Genomic DNA, 20,874 nt, shown 5'->3' with positions numbered 1-20,874 from the left:
CGCACAAAGGTACAAAGGTACTAAATTTTACAAGTGATGACTTCAAATATTGCGTGCGCGTAACATTTAAAAGCATGTTTAAACCACGTACCCGACACAACCAACCAGCTGGGCGTATAAACCAGTGAACTACGTTCGTCACGTTCGATCGGTACAGAGAGAGAGAGAGGTATTTATTAGATGAAAGCAGAGAGGTTTTCCGGCATGTTCCCGCCTACATGCAAATGCATGCAAGGCGAGATGGAAACCAGAGAATCCTCGGCTTTTATTACCCCACGTAAATCAGAAACGCGGAGCGCAGCAAAATTTTTTTGCCCACACCGTTCTGCGGCCAACCCGCTGGTTGAGCGTTAGGTATTTTGCGGCGCCCTTGCCACGGCAGTAGTAGAATGTACATTGTTGCGTCGTTTTTGCTTTTTTTCTGTTTTGCTAGGATAGCCCGCTGCAAATAGTTACTTTATTTTTATTTCGCAAAAAGAGGTCCCCGTGCTCCGCAGCTCCAGTCGAGGGTGGTGACGAAGCGTCGGTGAGCTGACTTGGTGCCGGGTCGTGTGACCAGCTGTCCTTGGCTCGATGTGACGTGGCTTCGCGACCTAAATTGTTCAACTTTGGTTTTGTTTCCGGAAGTTGTGGATCTGTTAAAACCCCGCTACCATAGATGTAGTTACCGAAGAAAAATACCCATAAAGGAATATATGTATCTGGCGTAGTGGCAACTTACTGTCACGGCGGCACACTCTGAATGGAACTACATTTTAACAGCGAAACTGTTGAGCAAACCTTTGTGCATAGTGTCCGCTGCTACAAACACCAAGGAAAGGCCGAGCGCTCGTGCGCGCGTAACTTGACTGCACATTCGTCACGCTGAGCATACCCACTTAGGGAGATTGGCCAACATTGGTCACACGAAAACTCCAGTGTTCGCCGTACCGTGCCATCACTTGCTCTAAACGAGACACACACGCCAGAATGTACACCCCTTGTTTGTTCTTCCTAGTGTCGTCGTGCGCATGCGCTCTGTACTGCAGAAAAGCAGCGGCTTGAAGGTCTAAGCTGCAGTAGGTGATCATTGACTCCACATGGCCCGGCCGCGGATAGTTCGCACAGCCGGGGAAGAGGCTGCGCTTCGAGAGGCTCGGCGTGCAAAGCATCCGCTAGAGACGATAAGTCACGGTTGCCGAGTGGCGTACGAAAACTTCGACGGAAACGACGAGCTCACTCTGGCTCTGCTTAACTTAAGGTCATTGAAATGCCATGCAGCTTACGTCAACCACGACACAACAACGATTAAATCTCAGCTTTGTGTCCGTTAGTGATCACCTACAACAGCTTCGTCATTTAAGCCTTGCGCGTGAGTGCGAGCTTCAATTAAGATTATTCTTCATATATTGCTACGTGGTAGCAAGACAAATGAGACGAAGCATGAAAGATGTGTGCGATATATTTACATGATGGTGTCGCAGAGCGCTGCTATTTACAAGCGCCGTAATCGCACGAGCCACGTGTCCGTGCCGTCCACTGTTTCGTAGGGCACAAAAAGCTATGCGCCAGCGCCCATTTTCGGTTCCCGTAACATTACTCCTTCGTAGAAAGGGACCGGCCCGGCCAACGTCACAGTACTTGGACGGGTGCAGTGAGGTGTGATGAGATGGGAATATACAGTAAAGTCCTTGTCGCCACGGATGACGGTGAGCTTGATGAAAATTGGCCCCGGAACAGCTGTGCGCGTTGACGCCATGAGGGCACGTCCGAAGCACCTGGAGACGCGCCGGAGGACGCGACAGGGGAACGGTATCGTCATCTGGTCAGGTCACGGAAGATTACGTCTCAGATGGTCTCAGCGGATCGTGTCTTGCGACGCGGCTGGGGGAATGGGCGCGTCCATGGCTCACCGGCGCTGGGGCGGCCGACGCAACCGGAGAGCTGAGGCGATCTCTCCAGGAGCCGCGAGGGGGCGAAGCTGGGGCCAATATGAAGGTTAAGGCCACAACCTCTACCAAAATATGTTACGGCGCAGCAAGGCAAATGAGACGAAGCATGGAAAATGTGAGCGATGTATTTACATGATGGCGCCGCAGAGCGATGCGGTCTATGTACAAGCGGCCATGATCCCTCGAGCCACGAGTCCATGCCATGCCACGGCCGCTGGATGAGAGCGCACGCAAGGTGCGCTTTTCATCCAGCGGCCGTGGCCATGCACTGCTCCGTCGTCGTCGGTGATGGCTCCCAAGGAGCTATGCGCCAGCGCCCACTTGCCCTTCCTGTAACAATATAATCCGCCATAATCGCGGCATTCGCTCGCCGCCGGGAACGAGATTTTTCCTCAACATTACTGCAGTTTGCTTTGTAACGAATGCTATGCAAAAAAGCTCGTTTATGAAAAAATAACTGGCGTTCAACAACGACTAAGTGTGGGTGCACACACACACACACACACACACACACACACACACACACACACACACACACACACACACACACACACACACACACACACACACGCACGCACACGCACGCACGCACGCACGCACACGCACACGCGCACGCACGCACGCACACACACACACACACACACACACACACGCACGCGCGCACGCACACGCGCACGCACACGCGCACGCACACGCGCTCGCGCACACACGCACACTTAAACCTAATTCTTATGTTTTAGAACGCATATATTTTTGCTGGGAAAGCATTATGGATGCAGGGTCATCATGGATGCCGGGTCATCAACCCGAAATTTCAAGGCTAAAAAAAATGCTTGGCTGTTCGATAATCTTCCGCGTATCTCCTTTCTTTCCCACGCTCATGTTGTTTTACCTACTTGACAATTGTAAGGTGTATGAGTTTTAAATTTCCACGCATATTTCAACGACAGTTTTTTCAGCAATATTTTCTAACAGTTTGCTCGAACTCTCCACCCGTTATCACAAGAGTCAGAGGAATAAACTAGCATTTTAATTGTGGTCAAATGCACTGATGGCAGCGACAACAGCCAAGGGACAATTTACGACCACCAGAACTCGGACGGAAATCGCTGGTAATCGGACATAACTCTAAAGGATTAGCTCTCCAAAGTTGCCGCTGGAGTTCTTGAGCAGCTACGCTCGCCGACGACATTTCTTAATGTCCTCCAAATCCCACCACTGCCCCAACCCTGTCCCGTACCTGGAAACTATTCGACCTCTAATCTACCGTCAGAAAACTTTGCACAATTTTACAATCGAGTGCCTAATAATTCATATGAGTATCTAAGTGCATCGCTGCTATGCCTTGGTACGTATTGCAGAAATGCTGAGCGAACATAAAATTTGGTGTCGCGCAACGGGCCGGCCTGCAACCAACGTGCACAGGGTATGCGGAAGCGCAATGTAGCAAGAAAAAGGGAAATGATAACAAATAAAACACAAAACCAACAATGCGCTTCTCTTGTGCATGTACCCTCCGTTTTTAGTTCGCCTTTTGTAACCACTCAGGGCATTAAAAAAAATCCCTTCAGACTTGTCTCACATTAATGTTGCTGATCAGAAACAAAGAGGAATGAAAGATCAACAACAACAATAAAAATTAATTCATAAAGAGTCAGAGGTATGACAAGAAAGGGGGAAATGTGAGAAGCAACAGAATGAGCAAAGTGATAGAAATGTGATGTTGATGAAGCCTTTTTAGCATGAACTAAGAAAGAATGCGCGTTTCCGCTTCTTCTTTTTTTTATTAAAAAACAACTGAAGATTTCGCCTTGAAGTAACCAAGAATAGCCGAAAAATAACGTGACAGTTACTGACGTGTATATCTTGTTAACAGTTGTCCTAATAACATGTTCATCTAAGCTAACGCTCAATATGCCGTTATTGTTCATTTCTCTCGTGTGGAAGAAGTGTGCGGAAAAAAAAATGTCCTCCACCGTGCCTAGATAACAAAGTGGGAAAGGGGGACTGTCCACCTGATGTGGGAAAGCCGCACCTTGGCGTCTAGTCGCGGCCGAGAAAGGAGACGCCAAGCCAGGCATTCATATCAGCGAGCTTCTTGTTTCTTCAAATTCACAAAAACCACAAACGCCTTGCACGCTCTTCATGCTGCACGTACATCGGTCCTTCCCGACCCCATTGCGGCGCGGCTCATTCGAACCACGTGCTATTGCCGGGGAGGTTCAAACACGATTTACAAGACCTGAAGCCTCATGAAATAAAAGGAGCCTTAATTCGGGTGCGATGGTGAAGACGTGGGGAGGGAAGCACGCAAGCGCAAACATTGGAGGGGAACGTCACTACACGTAACAGTGCGTCCAGAACAGGAAGTACAGAAGTCGTTAGGGAGTGGTGGCTGCTGGCTATGCTGAAAGCCCTATGCGGGGAAGAGAGAAAGTGAGCAATCATCTGAACCTTCCCGGTCAGCGGCAGTACTAATGGAAGCAAATTAATGCCCGTAACAGCGCAGGGCAAATGGTGATGGCTAAGCCTGCAGTCATGGCGCTGCTGCACAAATGTGGCGCTCCCTCCATTGGGGAGCCGCCTCTATAAGAATAGGGAGTGTCCGGTGCCACTTCACGCAGTGTTCACCTCCCACCTTGGAGAATTGCCACAGTGCGTGCGCCCTTGATTGCAGCACTGCTTCTGCCGGGCTGGGCGAGTAATCGGCTTTGGCAAAGATGCCTCTTTCTCATTCGGCGTGGTCGGATGCCTAAGGGCAGAAAGTGTCGTCAACGCCGTCTTGTGTCGGTCTTACGGCTGCTGCAAGTTTGAGCTTTTTGCTTGATGTGAGCCTTTGGCACTGGCACGACACTCTTTGGCGATCTCATCCATAGAGCTGTCTAACTGATTCATGAATGATACTCACGACAAACCGAAACAAGGAAACATACTTTGCTGTCTACGAACTCACTCTGATGGGAAGTGTTTCTCTACATTGTGAGGTCTATCAGATTTTTTAACGGTTTAGCTTTTGAGCGAAAACGTCGTCCTGAACTACCCGGAGGCGAAAAACAAGAACGACTTAGTGTAGAGGTTCCGGCGCAGTTTAAAGATTTGCGTATGTTCGCCCTCGATTAATGTCTATCCTCCCACTACGACGCGCCAGATGCCCAGGTGTAGCGACTGCGAGTACAACGCCACATTCAACTCCGTCGTCGCGCTGGCATCCTCGCACGAAGTGCGTCTTCTGGGAAAACTATTGCCGTGGGGAGGAGGAAGTCCCCCAATACCAGGTAGGCAGCGTAGTTTTTCGTTGTTCCCATCATCGCGACTACAAAATCTGCAAATTAAAAATCTAGTTGGCAGCACCCCGCTTGTTCTCTAGGGTACGCGAAGCACGCTATAGGAAAAATCACGGCGTCACATTTACGACGAGCGATGCAGCGTAATTTTGGGCGGCTTTTTCGTGCAACACATCATCGAGAAAACCATCACCGCCGCTCGCGCAAGCGTAATCACGTCGGTGACATGATCGTGCGAGTGATCTGATGTTTCTCTTTTGTTTTTCTCAGTCCAACGTTGACCTGGAGGAATTAGCATATACCCTTTTTGTGACTTATTTGCTCATCTTTTAGTAGCTAAATCAACATTACTTCAGCTTTCAACAGCGACTTCGTCCGAAATGCCTCCCCCCACCTCCACCCCCCCCCCCCCTAAAAAAAGAAAAAAACTTCCTCGAATGATTGTGTATAGCATGAAAATTTAGAGTATGATGACTTAAGGTGATTACGGCGGCAGGAGTAGTCATTTCTCCTTTGATGTTTCCGGTAATGATCAAAGCACCGCTAATGATTTCAATACCCCTTTTTTACGACCGTCGGGTAGTTTGTCTTCCAGCACAGGAGCGTGAACTCTCCGTTCTAGCGTTTCGGAGTCAATCTTTCTTCCATTTTGGGGTGAAAACAATTTAAGAACGTAATTTATAGCCTCAAAGCTAATAAATTGTCCGCTGTTGACAATATTAAGATGAATAAATTGCGAAGAAATTGGAAGTTGTGAAAAATGTTCTTTCGTATCTCTTCTAAGACATCATCGCAACAGGCGACATACCAGTGCAATTGAAAACGCAAACTCTCTTTTTACTCTATAAAGGCGGTTCTTGTCTTAAGAAGGAAAATTTCCTGCCTATTTCCATCTTATCGAGCATATCCCCGATACTACAAAAACACTTGTTCTTAATATATGCGTTGCTTCCTAGACAAACATGAGATTTTATCCCCTACACAGTATGGTTTTCTGGAAGGCAAGGAAACGTAGACGCTACTGGAAGAATATTCTGATTTCTTAAACTCTTCTGAACGCAATGATGTATTTGCTGTCTCTTCCTTGAGGTGAGCAAGGCTTCCAACAACGTTCGCCATGACCGGTGTGTATAGAAACTTTCCTTACTTGGCTACCGTTGTCTTTCTTTCTGTTGCTTAAGGATTTCCTTCAGAGCAGATACTAATCAGTTAAAATAGGGGAATGTAAAAGTGTTACTTCATTAAAAAGAGCTTGACTTCCTCCAGGTTCCATTCTGAGCCCGTTATTGTTTAATGTTTATGTGAATAATGTTGTCAACACTGTGCCAGTTACTTTATTTCAATACGCTGATGACAACGTTCTTATAGCTTCCGCTAAGGAGCACAAGGATGCGGTGTTGTTACTGTGACCGGGAAGCAATAAGTAGCGCATTGGTTTAGAAATAACTCAAAGTAAATGCTCCAAAGACACAATTAATTTGCTTTCATAATCATTTAAAAAAATTACTCCCACCTCCCCTCGCAGGAACCCCAGTGTAGATGCGACGCATAGGGGGTTCCGTTGTTGTTTCCGTTAGGTTGATTCTCCCATCGCGTGAAACGTGCCGTGAATCCCCTGCCGCGGCTATGAGGCAACGTTGCGCGACTATGACGCAACACAATCCAACACAATCCACTGTAATCCAATCCAATCCAATCCAGGCCAAGCCAAGCCAAGCCAATCCAATGCCCTTCGCGAGAGAGTGTTCGCTATCGGAGAGGAGAGGGGGTGAGCGGCGGAGAGCGCAGCTCGCGCGGCGAGGAGAATGGGGGAGGGGTGTGGACGGACAACAACGCCGTATGGAGGGACAATGCGAGTGAATGAGATGCTGTCGCAACTAAAAGTGAATCTTGATTATTCGTTTTTGTTACATAATCGGACTGCTCCTGTTGCATCTGTAAACCTACCAAACATTTGCCCACTGTACAGTATCTCCGTCTCCATATTTATAGCGAGTGCTCTCTTGGAATTCGCACCTTTTGCATGAGTGCAAACAACTAAGAGCTGTATCGACTCTGCTTTATAATATTAAATACTACATTCCTACATCGGTACGGAAAGCTGTCACGCATGACCCAACTTACAGCAACTTACGCCCCGCGTGACGGGCGGCGAAGCGGCCGACGTCTGCTTGAAGCAACACCTTCCCGGCATGTTTACCGCGCAGTTGGAGCTTTTCTGGAACTGTAAACTCAGGGGGATTTTAGGCTAAGAAAACAAATAAAATACATAAGCTTGTATAGCCATTTTCTACAATAATGTGCGAATATCACAATCATTCCCTCACCAGGTGGGCTCAGGGTTATTGGGCTTTCCTTGCCACCTGTCATCGATCGCCTGCTGCCACATAATGGCTCCGTATTTATGAATAGACAAACTACAAAGGCGCCTTTACTCACACCAGCAATTTAAAATATATATATATATAGAGTTCTGATAAGGTTACTTTGTTGCCAATGCTAACATTTTATGTTACTTAAGTCGAACCGAATGTCGTGGCTGGGGCCGCTGCAAACAGAAACAAAGTGAAAATACGGTCGGTCTTTGTTGGCACATCACAGTGCGGAGGGGACAAATAGATTTTCTTTCCAGCCCTCGTTCGAGCCACTGTCTTTGAAGGTCACAGGACAAAGTGATCACTATGACACCGTGAAATCTATTCTCAACACAGCGTAGATAACACAACCAATGTATATTGCGGTATGATGGTGGATTCTGTTGCAATGATATCGATTTCCGCTCTAAGCCATGTTTCGCGTGTTTGCTTAGCCAAGTTAAGCAACATGGGCTGTTGACTTCCACAGGGATGTTTTTGTCCTTCGTTCGTTCTGCCCCGGTGTTTGCCGCAATTCCAAGAAGTGCTGTTCGCTTTCCTTCAACAAGAGAGCAAAATTAATTAGTCACTTCATCTGAAACGTACGTAATGCCTATGCACTGGTGCAATATTGACACAGTTACGGGCTGCTCATTTCACTAAAGATTCGAAGGGTAAGAAAGAGGTGTCCCTAATCATCAACCGTAAAGACATTTATCCGGCCACCGGGAAACTTTCCGATGACTGTTGCTTGTCTACATTGGGAATATAAATTCGTTTGCTAAGAGGCACTGCGCTTAAGTTAGAGCATGTGCTTCATTTTTTACCATTACTTCGGTTAACTAGATTGTAACCTATTTAATTTGATGTAGTTGTGGAATAAGTGGTTTCTATTTAAGGGTGCTTCGTTTTTGCTTAAGAGCCTGTACTTCCTGTAGTAACTTTATAATCATCATCGCGGCACCAATGAGATTAATATCATCGGTACCCGTCGTTACGTGAGCACCTCTAGCTCAAGCTGCTTCATCTTCCACTCATCGCATTTTGTAAATTAAAACACCATGATGTCACCGGGACGTCGCGGCCCTTGGTCCCTCCTCGAGAAACCTAGGATGAAGGCCCTCCTGCGATTCAGACTCATCTTAAGTTTGGCCTATTAGAAGGGTGAAGACCCCTCAATGCCGATGACGGACCGTCATGATGGACAGAACGACGGTGGTGCTACCGAAACCTGAACGACGCGATGAAACAAGACGACGATGCACCCTCACCTTCGAGGATTGCCCAATGGGTCCAGGCAGAGATTCCTTTAAGGGTTAGTGGAAAGCTAGCAGAGCCTCCAGCAACAAAACACGTGCTACATTTTGCGCACGAACAGCGTACCAATGCGTCTATGATGCGCCTTCATAAACCAAAGACCAAAAGGGAACAACAGAAGGTAACTACTCAAAGACTGTGCAGAGACGCAGGAGCAACATTATTCTTGTCTCTGCCTGACCAGCAATTATGTTATTAATGTGTTAGCAAACTTTCTGCGCGAGCTATGAAAAACTGAGGTTAGATTGAGATTGGTCAACGAAGAAGTCGAACCATTTATGTACATTGACCGCATAGACCAGGAATTCTGTAGCAACATCGAATATGATCGAAGACGAAATTAATCCCGTTATGGGCCGAATATGTTATCAATTGAAAGGAAGGAAATGCGACGCCCTAAAGCAAAGCCAGATCTTCGAGTGATTGAAGTTATCAACAAGCTTCGGAGATGTTGTGACACAGACACAACGATTCTATGACAAAAAAGCCTCTATGACAGAAACTCCGCATGCGTCACAGTTCCTACCGCAAGCAGAGCGTGAAAATGCGACAACTTTCTTGGCTGCGCGATATATTCAGACAGAAGATGACTTGCTATCGTGTGTCTTCCAAGAATCAGCCGACGTGACCGCGGTCAACTCAGGTATCTCGCCGACTACCTTGACGTCCGCACCAGCTACGTGTCGGGAGTGTTTCGCAACTGAGATCACGGACGTAATACCTGGAGAACTAAAATGGCGGGATGTGACACAAGTGTTGGCAACTTAAAGAGAATCGATGGATGACGCTAAAGAACGGGATACTGAAATTTTTGAGGAACGTCCCATAAGGATTGCCTTTGCACACACTCTAAAATACAGCCGAAGAGTTAGCGGCACGCGCCCTTTCAAGAAGCGGAATGCATCTCACAATGACAGCCGAACTAGGAAAGTGCAAACGTCCAGAAAGAAGCATGAATGAGCTAAGAAGCTGTTGTCAGGCCGAGATGTATATGAATTGGTTGAATATACGCCTGAGTTGATAGGCGTCGAAGATCGACTTCTAAATCCCACCTGGCCGCGTCGTCTGCACCGACACTACAGGCATGTGTTCAGAAGACGGCCCCTGGTGCAGCTGCGCCTTCCGACTGCCTCAGAGTATCTGGCAAGAACAAAGTTAAGCTACCCAGTGGACGCGGACTGACCACATTCTTTGCGGGCGGGGAAGATGTAGAAACTTAATAATCATCATCATGGCACCAATGAGATTGTCATCATCGGTGTCCGCCTTCACGTGAGCAGCTCTCGCTCAAACTGCTTCGTCTTCGCCTCATCGACATTGTGTAAAGAGCAACACCAACGCGTCACCGTGACGTCACGGCCCTTTGTCTCCTCTTATATCACGATTCCCATTCATGAGGAAGTGGCGTCGGGGGGAGGAGGAAAAAATTTTTAAACGCAACATTTAGCGTCGCGAATGTCCCGGGTCAAGTTCACCAATGCCAACTGGTACGTGAGCTGGTACGGGACTAGCCAAGCCGGTGATGTTGAAGGAGGAGGGTGTAAAAAATGTGGGACTGAATTGCAACGGGCGAGGTGAAACTACAATTTTGTAAATTAGCGTGTGGTGCGGAACAATAGGGGCATGCAGGGGTGTGTCGGATACGATAAAAAAGAAATGAGAAGGTGCAAGAAGAGTATTCAAGTGTATGCATCGAAGAATGCATTGACGTTGCCATGTCGCGAGGGATACCCCATTTCTTACAAAATTCATTCTGCACAATCGAGAATTGCGCGAAAAGTCATCGTCCTGGCTGTGGCAAGGCATAAAACCGAAGACTGTTGGTAAAGACGAAAAGCTAGAAAATACGTGGCCAGACAATTGCGACAACCGCTGTTCCCCGTTGTTTGTTTGCACCGTGCCCATCTGTTTCGGGATAGCTAATGTCTGAAGCACTGAAGGCTACCAAGATAGCTCATCACGTGTCTAACACATTGTTTTTGGTCTAACAGAAGAAATGCATTAACAGCAATCAGTGAGCCATTCGACGGATTTAAACTGCTCAAAGTTGTGGTTGGGCAAAAAACCTCAGCAACCTCACGTTGGGCAAAAAAAGGACGTTCGCATCGGTTACACCTCCGGTGCTTCCGAAAAATTCCACGTATGTCCTTCACGGTGGTATCTCACTTTCCCCTCACCGCGCTGTCTCACACAGGGCTACTGAATTAGTGAAAAGTGTGAGTTAGCCCTGTGTGACCCGACATGGCGGCTCATTGGCTCGAACGGACGGATCTCAAAATGCATTGGATAAATCTGAATTTTAGTTACATCTAGCCGCTGGACCCCCACCCCGCCCCCTTTACCGCATAAACGAAATCTGGCATGTTACGATTTCGTGCTCCGATACCATGTTCGCGCGTGCTGCAAGTTGCTCAGTGCTCTGGTGCTGTATAAGAAAGCTGCTTCGGACACGTTACAGCTTGGCGGAGAACGGCCGGCTCGCAGGTGCCTGCTTGTCAGTGACTCAACCTCGGCGGCTGCAAACGATTCTTGGTGTTGAGTCTTTCCCTGGAGAAGCGGACGTGCCAGCCGAGGACTCCTCCTCGCACTCCCAGTCACAACGACCGCCGCTACTGCCGGCCTCGCAAACCCCTAAAGGGTGTTGTGTGTGTCTGCACTATTTTAGGGACATGTGCACAGAAGCACCGAGGAAGCCGTGCAGCCGTTAAGGCTACTGTGTATTGTGTATTTAACCCCCCCCCCCCTTCCTCCACTCACGGTGGATAGTTCTATTCGTTATCCCGCAGCGAATCCATGCTGTCGTTCTGCTCAAGTTCCGCTGTAACCTTGCCCGGAAGGATATCGTACCTGTATTGGTTCGGCTCATCTTTCGCAATGCAGTAAAACATTTAAGTTTGCCTTCGGCTTCTTGTTGTCACCACCAAGGCAGCAGCAACCTTTCCTGGCCGCTCACCACCCCGCTGCCACGCATGACGGAGGCGACGGAGCCCAGTTCGGAGACGCCTTTCCAAATGTTACAGCGTGCATGTCAAGCATCTATTTTTTACTTCTTTGAGGACGCAAATAATGGACAGAGTGGATAGTGCGGACCCTTCAAAAGGAGTGTGAGCCTTGTGGGCTTTACGTATAATTTTAGATGTATTCATCGCGATATCTGGCGAGTACCCGTATTACCCACTTATACCGTAGAGAAACACCCCTAATACGCTGCCCGTTTTTATCCTCCCTCGCTCATGACTTCATTTTTGTTCAAGCCGCTAGTCGGATTTTCTTAGCTATGCCACACGGTACCCACAGTAAACCAAAAGATCGCTTCCTGTGGAGAGACCGTTTCAGTTTCCTAACATGGATAAAATGCGCCAGCTGATATTAGACACTCGCTTATTGCGATATGCTGAAAATCCAAAACATCGAACGGGAGGCAAGCTGGAGGGCAACGGAATTGCTTTAATCGCTTCTCATAGATCTGATGTACAGTCATGGACAATTCAAATACGAACCGCGGAGCGCACGACCGAAGGTACCGGTGCCGTGGCCTGGCTGTGGCGTTCGAAAACGCACGGACATGCGCAGTTGAGATCGTGGGAACGAGGCTGCGTGTCCCACTGCGATATGTTGCCCTCTGCTCACTCGCATGCCTGCCTTGTCGCTATGCCACAAGAGCGCTGCAAGCACTGAAAGTACTACCGCCGCTGCAGCTGAAGGTGTTGGTCGCGTTGAGAGCAATGCGGCGCGTAACTGCCTGCAGTTGCGGCGAGTGCTTGCGCGGGAACCGCGAGCACGCTCTCGTATACATACTGCTGAGCTCATCATGCTTTCTTGAAGAAAACCAGCGCACATAAATGGAGACAAAAATAAATGCATGCCGCCTAAATTTTGACGGCCCTGCAATGTTTTGCGTTCGTGATGCAGTGGCTTGGGAATTGAACAATGAGCTGGCCGCCAAGAATGCGCCTTTGTTTAACGGAGTCATGGCTGAGTCATTTATTGAGTTCGGGGCTTGTAGCAAACGATAGATACATTAACATTGACAATATACATTATGGTTATACAGCACATATACATTACATACATATACATACATTACATACATTATACAATATACATTAACTGCAAGCATTGTGTGGGCTGGGAAGGTTACTGGCAGAATTCTAATGTTAACAAAAATTAAGAAGGTTGGCAGGTCCAACTATTCTAAGGCCACTTGCCCTTGCACAACAATTTGGCGGCCGATTTTTTCGTGTTTTTTTTTTGCAGGCACCCCAGTGCTTGTAGAAATCTGCGAAGCGGGCAGCACTGATCATGGTTTTGGCATAACCCAGGTGTCCATCATTTTTTGCGCAATTTACTGCACCCCATATGTAAAACTATGTCGGCAATGTGACGCCGGCCAACGCCGCCTGTATTAACATTGCCTGACGCGTCGCGCGCTTTTCAATGGGAAGGGTAGGGACGCTTAGTTCAGGCACTGATCCGCTATGTAGCGCGTGCCGGCGGACATCTCGTCTTACGTCACTGCTCGCGAGTCGCGAACGCTGCACCCACTTCTACGACGTGTGTCTGTCAGCTTGCCTGTTGGGCTTCAAGGGCCGTTTCGCTTACATCTTAGCCGCGACGGGGCGCTGTGGCGCACTGGGGGATTTCGTTCAACGTGTCGCTCGCTTCATACTTGCTACATTTTTCCAAAGATAAAGACGGAGGTGGACTGAAATAGTGTAAGAACATACTGATTGTCGGGTAGACATATAGCTAACAGAAAAACGATATTTTAGGATGGGGCAGCCATTATTTTACTGATATTTTTCTTTCTGGGGTATTTAGAGAAGAAAAAATTGCGTGCACGTTTTTTGTTCAGGCGCTCACTTCTACGATTACTTTCCAATAATATCACGTGCTTGTAAATTTTAGAAAATTATAGGAAACAAAAGGATAAGCAGCTGGGATCCCGCCACGCTGTCCGGGCGCTTCTCCAGTAGTCCTCAATTTTAGAAGTGCGTACCGATGCGGAGTGCGAACAGCGGGGGTCAAAACAATACCTAAATGTGGAGGGGATAGAGGTGAGATGCCCCATTCAGAAAATTTCAGGGCCTGTGATCCGACTAGATAAGCGCGCAAAGCCGGCATCAGCTTGCGGCAGCGCAAGGGATTTTGCTTCGTGATGAAGGAAGTTTTATCAGTGACAGACCAAGACAGACAGGCATGGTGAAAAACAAGAAGGCGTAGGAGCGCCGCCTCGGGAACGCTCAACAAACTTTCCACTATTTTGCATAGTTTCCGAGAAGCGGCGCTGGCTGGCGGACACGAAAGCACGCTGGAAGGCTACGGAGCGGGGAAGGGTAGGAGAGAGCAACAGGAGAGTGTCTGTTTGGCCATTTTTCGCTCACGCGTTAGGCAATGTTTATACAGGTGGCGTTGCGCCGGCACACACGGGGAGCAGGCGCTCGTGTTATCCGAGCACACAGTGGCCGTAGATGCTATCTCGCGCCGCCTCGCTAACAATTGTTTTTAGCGCTCTTGGGGCATGGTGACAAGGCAAGCCTGCGAGTGAGCAGATGGCAACATATCGCAGTGGGACACGCAGCCTCGTTCCCGCCATCTCAACTGCGCATGTCCGTCCGTTTTCGACGGCCGCTGCCAGGTGACAGCACCGGTACCTTCGGTCGTGCGCTCCGCGGTTCGTATTTGAATTGTCCATGACTTTACGTCAGACAATGTTTGGCGAAATTGCGCCACTTCGTTTGTACTGCGAGACTCTACAGACCGTCCGTATATACATTAAAAATGTGCGAGGGTCTCTTTAGAGATGCTTTCTACAAAACATTTTCGCCTCACCAGAAAAACACATACAACTTCAGTTTTTATTTGGGGATTATGAACTACGATCTCCCAACCTTCATTCGCACTTAGTTTGTGAGCAACAACAACAACAACAAAGAGGACGTTTCTTGGCACGAACAAAGGGCTTGTTTTTAAATACATGACAAAAAAGGAGAGGTTCACATCCGTTTAAAAACCTTCTTGCGAAAAAGCTTCTGCTTAGGCGCTCGCAAAGTGCTTTGCAAGCTTGCAACAAGAGCTTCAACTTTTGACATTATTGTCCATGTTTTTTAGTAGCCTGAACTGCTATCCTGTCCTACCTCGCACTGGTTTCATTCCCTACGTCAATTTAATCGAAGCTTATTTTCGTTGAGTCTTCTCTTACGTAACAACAACACAGTTTCTATTGTACACCCTTCCTGAGATATCACTCCCATAGCTTGCTGGACGTTAGCTCCATGGCAATGGAAGGCGATGTGCGAAGAGAAACCATAGTATCGTTGGCAGAGCTGAGAGGAGCTAGTTACAAAAAAGGTCTCGTGTTCGACCCTAGGTTTCCGCATGTGCGAGTTAAATTGTCTCTCATTCAATAAAAAGCAGAGGGGAGCAAATCACAAAGATCCCTTATTTTTGTTTACAGCCGTCTGCTCCGCGCGCTTGATGATTCGTTAATGTGACATACAACGCCAAGGTTTCCGCCTATTTTTCGTGGTTTATTTCTCTCCTATTAGTCAAAATTTTTGTTCCCCTCTTGTTCTATATCACTTTCATGGGTGCTCCAAAAACTGGAACGTTTTTTTGCTTCCTGCTGGAGCCTGGAATGTACACCGCGCGATCTGTTTGCTTTCATTTTGCTTCTCGTTGCTTTTCCCGTGTGAGGTGGGCGGCATTCGCATCGCATTCTAATTGGGCCTTTAGGTTTTGTTCTGCAGTCTTTACTAGCCATAATGAGCAAAAGAAGGCAGGGTTTCTTGTCGTCGGTATTCCAGCTATGAATGTATGGGAGCGCGTGCTCACGGGGCAGGGATTCAGGAGAAACGGTAAAATGTAAGCAGAAACTCTTCGAAACATCACCATTGTTCCTCATTGAAAGTCCATTTAAGGAAACGCCGAGGTTTTTGCCCCGGGGGACACCGCTGCAAGAGATGGATGAGGTCCTGATTTTGCAGCAGTCGCGTAATCAGGCTTTGGTAGTATAGCTGCATGAAAACTAGCCCACCCCCTGAATTTCGCGCCTGATTTTTTTCTCTTTCATTTTCTTGATCAGCTTATTATCACTGTTTACTGAAAAGGGAATGAGATACGGTCCTCGCCCCCGCTGTTGCCTTTTTGACAGGTTCGTATCAGCTGAGAGTAATAAGATCTCAATATTAAAGAAATAACGAAATCCGACGAAAATGAGTAAACGGGGACAAAAAGGGTGGTAGACGACTGCAACTAACCGTGTTTGCAAACTTAGAGGAGCGGTGCAAACTCAGGCAGCGTGGTGGATAACTACTCAACAATTGTGACTATAGCACGGTCTGAACGCTTATCTGAGCGGACTGTTCACAGCTCTTTTGACCACACTTTAGAAACCACATATAAAAAAATGGTGCAAGTTTGGAGAAAAAACAGAGACGCGGCCCCTCTCTGTTCGTCAGACACGCTGCTGCTGCACCGCACGTGGACTTCCGAACTTGCCGCTGGAAGTTCTCGGACCGGCAGGCCCGGTTTGCTTAGTCCACAGCCTTCCAGGCCTCTCATGAAGTGAACCGCGTTAGCGCGTGTTATAACCCGCTGCAACCGGCTTCGCGAACTCGGCGTCTGTGCTCTCCCCACTTCAGGTGCGAACGCACGTGAACTGGGGCGTAGAAGAGCCCACTAGAGATCACGCCACGAACCCTAAGCAGAGTGTTCGCGAAGGCCGAGCTGGCCGAGTCCGGGCGCTCCTCACGAGGCGCACGCTCACGGGCGCTCGGTATTTTTTCTCGCTATTTTTTGCGAGCTCCTCCCGTGGCGCGAGGCCATGCGCAAGCCTGGCCGACACTGTGGTGAACAAGAAATACGTTGAAAGACGGGGCGTAGTCCCTTTAGAGGAGCGGTGTCATGCTCTGCTTACGCTGGAGGGATAAGCTGAGCTGGTAGCAGGCCCATGAACCCATAAAGTCTTAGTTGGGCGTTTAGCATCACGTTGCGGTATTGTTCGCACCAAGAAACATTGTCAGTTGTATTCTGTCGAAGGGGCGTAGTACTGCGGAAGGCGCAAAACGTAGATGAGAGCATACGGTAAGCATTTTAAAAGGCCTTGACTTCGCACTAGTCCGCATAGCCGATACATTATATGGTGATGCGCAGTCGGCAAAAGGGTAAACAGCAACAACTAAGCAGTGCCCGGCGTTGCACAGAGCGGCCGATTACAGTTATCATCGGATTATGTTTAGCGGCTCAGGATCAGCTACGGATCAGCTACCGGATCAGCTACGGGGAACCATCCAGATTTTTTTTGTTCTATGATGAGGTGACTTACAAATCATATAATGCCCGTCCTCAAAGGATGGACCTCAAAAGATGGACGACTTCTAATATCAACAGTGGCGAGCCTCTTTTTACATCTTTGGTTCTCCGCGTAATCACATTTTGCCTTGTCCCACGTATTGTTTTTATATGTTAGTGTTCATGCTGGGTTGGTGGTTTAACTAAAGCCCTTTGAAATGCTGCAAAAACAATTGATGGCCACAAAGCATCAGACATAAAAATCGCTAAGGAATTGCGTCTATGCCTCTGATGCCAGCTTTCAGAAAGTTGCCAACTTCCCATCTTAGGCATTGTCATGAGCGTATCGTAATTTTTTCGTCCCGAGTTTCAAGCCTTGTCAAATACGGTGACTTAGTTACACGCCTGTGCGCAACTGGTGAGGCTTTTGCACAACTCCAAAAAGCTAGGGTGATTTAGATGTAGACAAGCCCCGCTGTACAGGTTCTATATGGTAAACCAGTGACAATCTAGGGTTACACGAGTTCGCTCTAGTCGATTGTGTATTTTTGGTTTCCGACCTGATGCCTTCGCAGTAGCTACCTTAACTTTTATTGCTGGCTTTGTGGTTTTAGAAGCCGAAGCACGCGGGTTATCAGACGTGAAGTTGTGAAGGGCTACGGAATAATTTAGATCAAATGGGGATCTTCAATGTGTGCCGAAATGTCGACACACGGCATGTGCGTTTCTCGCCTTCGCCAGAAAAACGGGTTCGAACCTACGTCCTCATGCTCAGTGGCACAACGGCTCAACAACAGGACGCATGCGCCTGTGCCACTGCTAACCTCTATTGAAACCTACTCTCCGTATACGCATTAGGCATCTTGATCGATTCACCCGACTGTATCTTTCTGCTAGCTGCGCTAAAGAAATCATGTGGAATCGTTACGTGAACACTACAACATCTATAACTTATACACGTGTACAACAATATATCATGCTGATACCGTGTAGGCCTGATTCTCCTGGAATTATAGCACCCAAAATTATAACACTCAGTACAAATATGGCATCCTTAATGCAGGTAAACAATTTACCTCTCCTGTTATCAAAAGCAGAAAAATCATAACCTGCCGGCAGTGGGATGTTCGGTTATCCGAGGCAATTCTCACAAGCCTTCCACGTGTTTTTTGCTTCGTGCACACTGCGTCGCATGAGCTCTGCCACATTAGTCGCCCTTTTTCTGACTTCTTCGACGAGGATGCGAAGGTGAACGAGTGCACACTGAGGTACTCTGCACTCGGGCGGCGCAAGTTTACATTTTGCTTTATTACAGTGGCCAGACACACCTGCAGGCATTTCGCGATGAACGTAGCTAAATATGATCCGCACAAAAAAAATTCTCGTGTAATTCTTCTGGCTCAAACGGATACTGCAGCCAATTTTCTACGGACACATGACAACACTCGTCAGTGGTGATGGACCAGAGGTAGCAATAAGAACATGTGCCCGTGGTTCTGGGATTCGTTCTCTCCCTGGCATTGCGACGGGAATGACACGCACGTCATGAGCGAGAATGTGACGACGCTATTATTCGGGATGGTACGGCTCCATGAAACAGGAGAGAACAAAAAGAGCGACTCTGAATGTTGCGTTGAGGGCTGAGAGGCACGTCCGGTTTTTACGCCTTTCGCGAGCCCGCCGTCTGCTTATGCCCCGCACCCGGAAGCACACCTGGCGGAAGCTTGTATCGTTGTGTCCTCGCGTACAGAGCCCCGAGATCGCTTCCGCGCGCTCCTGCATATCCGGGAGGAAATGAAATGACGCACTGGATAGCTTTCCCGGAATTTGTCTGCGCAGGGAAAAGGCAGATAAAAAGGAGAGGAGGAATGCGAGACGTGGGGATTATGAAGGCCTGAGGAAGGCTCACATGACAAGGAAAGCAATAAGGAACGGGACGAAGTAGACCCGGAACAAAAGAGAAGCCGCGCTGGACGGCTCTCTTTCGTGGGACGGGGAATGCAAATCAAGTAGGTGAGCACAGACGAAGAAAAAGAAGTTTAGAGGAGAATGGCCTCATCTGAAAATAATAGCCCCCCAAACAAGTTGGGTCTGACTGTGGAAAAGCTGCGATATGGTGGAGCATTGGAAAATAAAAAAAAACTGGTCGAAGCAAACCTGAAAAAAATAAAAATAAAAAGGGAGCCCGAAAAAAAAAACCTAAGTAAACAATGGAAATGCGCTGTCGGCGAGAATACTAAAATTAAGAATAGCCTCGAGGGATGAATAAATAACTGACTGAAGCAAAGGGCGGATTCAAAGTTTGGCAATGATATGAGAGACGTTCGGTGTATTCCGTGCATTACACAAGCTCAATTTTGTGTTGGGAATGTTACACAAATAAAATACAGTCTAACGGCACCAGAAAAGCTTTGTCTTGCCTGTATCTCGTGCTTTAGGACCTGCCGGGTAAGCGATGCATGGAGGTAAGAATGGATGGTAGACGAAAAAGTTTATATTGCTCAGAAGAAAATTGGCTCAGTCACGTATTTTATGTCATGAAGTTTGTTAAACGCATGAAATCAGAAGGGCATGTGATATACACAAGGAGTACGCGGTCTGATTTTAGCTCGTTTACGAAACAACAGGCGGCCCGCCGCGGTGGCTCAGTGCCAAAGGCGTTGCACTGCTGAGCACGAGGACGCGGGTTCGATTCGTGGCCGCGGTAGCCGCTTTTCTAATGGAGGCCAAAAGCAAAAATGCCCGTGTGTGCGAAATTTCGCTGCACATTAAAGATCCCCAGGTGGTCAAAATGAATCCGGAGCCCTCCACTACAGCGCGCCTTTATAGCCTGCGTTGGGTCGGCGCGTTAAAACCTACAAATAAAGAAGCAACAGCTGATAAACCTTTTTTTTTTTGTGTGTGAAAAGTAGGCAAACATTTTTATGGAAAGTCTACAGAAGGAGCAAATTTTATTCCCGTCTGAAAAAAGTTGTTTCCGAAAACTGTAGAAAGGCATTTTTGAATCATAACTACCGCACTAAACCTATTCATTCAATCAAATGTTGCGCAAATGACTAAAGAATACTTCCCAAAAATTTGCGGTCTAAAAGTTGTAGACAATACATAAACTTGAGAGAGTGAGTGAGTAAGAGAGAGGGAGCGAGTAAGAGCGAAAAGTAGAGCGGAGTCGTTTGAGCTCGTGCGGATCCCGTGCAAGGCGTGCAACCGATTTCTTCACGAGAGCAGCACATCCCCAAATCTAAGGGTGGTATTTCAGCGACTGCCTCCGAAGTGCTTGTGTACGACGGAAAAATAGGAGACGTAATTGGTCGCCTATCTCCTTAGTTCGCTGCTAATGTCGCCCATTATTGATAGTCTTCAACAAACGGTGGGGCAGTCGTACTCCCCGTGTGCGTGACGTCATACGCGGGATACATCTCTCTCTCTCTCTCTCTCTCTCTCTCTCTCTCTCTCTCTCTCTCTCTCTCTCTCTCTCTCTCTCTCTCTCTCTCTCTCTCCTCTCTCTCTCTCTCTCTCTCTCTCTCTCTCTCGATCTCCATCTTACTGTTTCTTCGCTCTTCGTCTGGCTCTCTGAGCCCAACCCACGCAGGTTTGGGGTTCTGGCAGCACCGGAAGCAACCATCATCCCGGATACCTGAAAGGGTAAACAAGATAGGTTAAACGAATCTGGGAACACTTTGGTACACAAACAGC

At 47.9% G+C, this 20,874-nt stretch overlaps 1 long non-coding RNA gene across 2 annotated transcripts in view; it reads right to left on the bottom strand.

Annotated features, from left to right (window-relative positions):
• Positions 1 to 2,191: 2,191 nt before the first annotated feature.
• The window catches only part of LOC144167617 (uncharacterized), a 66,347-nt gene continuing 47,664 nt past the window's right edge, over positions 2,192 to 20,874 (bottom strand). The window contains exons 3-4 of one of the 2 annotated variants that reach the window (XR_013322064.1): positions 20,726 to 20,815; positions 2,192 to 2,261 (exon numbers count right to left, since the gene is read on the bottom strand). This is a non-coding gene — a long non-coding RNA (uncharacterized LOC144167617). Of the gene's footprint in view, positions 2,262 to 8,014; positions 8,129 to 20,725; positions 20,816 to 20,874 lie in introns of those variants that run through there. The other variant, XR_013322065.1, reaches the window with a different exon arrangement.

Source organism: Haemaphysalis longicornis, unplaced genomic scaffold (assembly GCF_048455015.1).
Source record: "Haemaphysalis longicornis isolate Haplotype H1 unplaced genomic scaffold, Haemaphysalis longicornis Haplotype H1 scaffold_2, whole genome shotgun sequence".
Classification (NCBI taxonomy): domain Eukaryota; kingdom Metazoa; phylum Arthropoda; class Arachnida; order Ixodida; family Ixodidae; genus Haemaphysalis; species Haemaphysalis longicornis.
The sequence above is the reverse complement of the archived record's forward strand: the minus strand, read 5'-3'. Positions and strand labels throughout refer to the sequence as shown.